The sequence below is a fragment of the Rhinolophus ferrumequinum genome, chromosome 16, assembly GCF_004115265.2.
Source record: "Rhinolophus ferrumequinum isolate MPI-CBG mRhiFer1 chromosome 16, mRhiFer1_v1.p, whole genome shotgun sequence".
Classification (NCBI taxonomy): Eukaryota; Metazoa; Chordata; class Mammalia; order Chiroptera; family Rhinolophidae; genus Rhinolophus; species Rhinolophus ferrumequinum.
In genome coordinates this window covers 11,109,375-11,111,774 of record NC_046299.1, presented here as the reverse complement: position 1 = coordinate 11,111,774, position 2,400 = coordinate 11,109,375, and positions in this window count along the sequence as shown.

Sequence of the window (2,400 nt, the reverse complement as noted above, 5' to 3'; positions counted from 1 at the left end):
AATGAGTTATGTTGTCAGATTTCCTAAAGTTAGATCATCTTTCCTTTCCTGGAATGGATCCAGGATTCATTAGTCACGATGCATTCATTTTAAAATGTATTGCTGGATTCAATTTGCATTGGTCGCCACAAGAGAATTGGGTCTACAGTTTTCGAGTGGAGTACTATTTTATAAGACTTGGGTCCTCTTCTGGTTTCATAAAATAAATCAGAGTGGTCTTAACTTTTTTGGTCTGGATTTTTTGTGATCTTGATTCAAACCACTTCATTTTCAATACTTCTTTTCATAGTTTTTTTTTCTGATCCAAACATCTTTAGAAATAAAAAACTGCATTCGAGAGGCTGTGCATCTGTGGGCGCAATTTTTCTGTGATCCTAAAAATAAAATTTATTACAAAAATAATTCCATCAGCTGGCAAACGCTAATGTAGCCTTAGCTGGATGTCCTCGAAAGAACCCCAGTTCATGTATTTTTCTTTTTCTTAAGCTGAGTGAGAACCCTAGAAACAGAAAGAGCAAAGAGTACAAGGTAGGTAGTGGGGTGGGGGGAACTGAGTTCAGTTAATTTGGGTATATATTAACAATATGCAAATCATATGCAAAATAGCATCTGATTGCTTGGAGTCAATAACTGAGGCACTTTATGATAAAACATTGAGTTACTGTTTATACTATTTAAGGAAACCCTGAATAAACAGAAGGTTCACCATTTGTAGTATATTTGGTGAAGAACTTTTGTGACAAATCTTTAGAAAATGTGTTAATCACTTTTCTAACCTTAGAAGTACAGAACAACAAACATCACAGGCTCAATCTCTGACAGTTAAGAATATTGACGATTAGAAAAATTAAGACGGCTTCGGTATAGAAAAGGGGATTTTGTTTTTAGGAACACATTTCTGATTTACAAAGGTGTTTTTTCCATTTAAACTATGAAAAGTGGATACACGAAATTGTTAACTGTTTTGTTTACTTCTCCAGTGCCTCTCACAGTGCTTGGTACTTAGCAGGGATTAAATAGATATTTGTTAAATGGATGAATAGTCCAAGTTCATCAGGAATTTAAGTTGAGACTAGTTCTGTATTTTCATGAAATTTGTTGTTCGTTAAGCAATGAGGTTAAACCATATGAAATTACCGTTTTACAGATCCAACTCAATCATATATTAACCATTGCATAGGTTTAATCCATATCTGACCTAGAGTTTTAAAGTGGCATTTAATATTTTAGGCCGGTGGCTTGATAGAATATTATCCTCTACCCATCTGAACTCCAGCCAGTTTGGTGCTTCTTGATAATATAGAACAGTGGTTTAGGGCTCAAGCTTTGAAGAAATAAACCCACGTTCAAATCTTGGCTCCACCCCCTTTTAGTTGGTGACCTTGGGTAAATTACATATTTTTTTCTGAGCTGAATTTTTTCATTCAAAAAAATGGGGATAATAGTTTCTCTGTGGTGTTGATAGGAGGATAAACTAAGATGTTAAAGTACTTGGTACGGTGTCCGCATGATAAATAAATGATCAGTAAATGATCAATAAATGATTTCCATTACTCTTGTTATTATTTATTAATTTATTTTTGGTTGCCTCTCTCTAGAATATTTAACTTCTTGTCATTTCACAACCAATGGATAGTGATACATCGCTGGGATAGATGTCACAATGGTGCTTTGCTTCTGGGTGGGAGTGTTGATACAGGGAGAAACCGTTTGTGGGCTGACAAAGTTCTATATCAGAATGTGAGTGATGGACACCCCTGTAAAATGTCATCACTGGACTAGGGATTAGTGCGTTTTTCTGTTTGCATGTTATAACTTAATAGGATCTATGCCTGTTTGGGGGTGGTGCTAAGATGGGGGAGAAGCTTTTTTTTAAATACCTAGCACCATAGAGAGATTAAGCATTGCGTTTTATTTTATGAAAGCCTTCATATCTTCATGTACAATGCCTCTCTCCCCACCTCCCCTCTCCTGGTGCCCACCTGCCCTCCAACCTCTCTGTGTCTGGCATCTGTAGCACATGGACAGAGCCCAGCATGACAGGTAGATGTGATCACGAAAAATGGGCAAAATGGAAGTTTATAAGCAATTTAATGAGGAGCAATGTACAACTTCTAATATATATGTGTGTGTGTGTATATATACACACACACACACACACACACATATATATTCAACTTTATACTGTGTGTGTTGTGTTTGTGTATATCGGGTGTGTGTGTGTGTAAGGGTCTGTGTTGTGTGTAAGGGTGAGTCTGTGTATAAGGGTGTGTGTTTGTGTGTGTAAGGGTGTGTGTAGTGTGTGTGTGAGTGTGTGTGTGTTGTGTGTAAGGGTGCGTGTTGTATGTGTAAGGGTGTGTGTTGTGTGTGTGAAGGTGTGGTGTGTGTGTGTGTATGTGT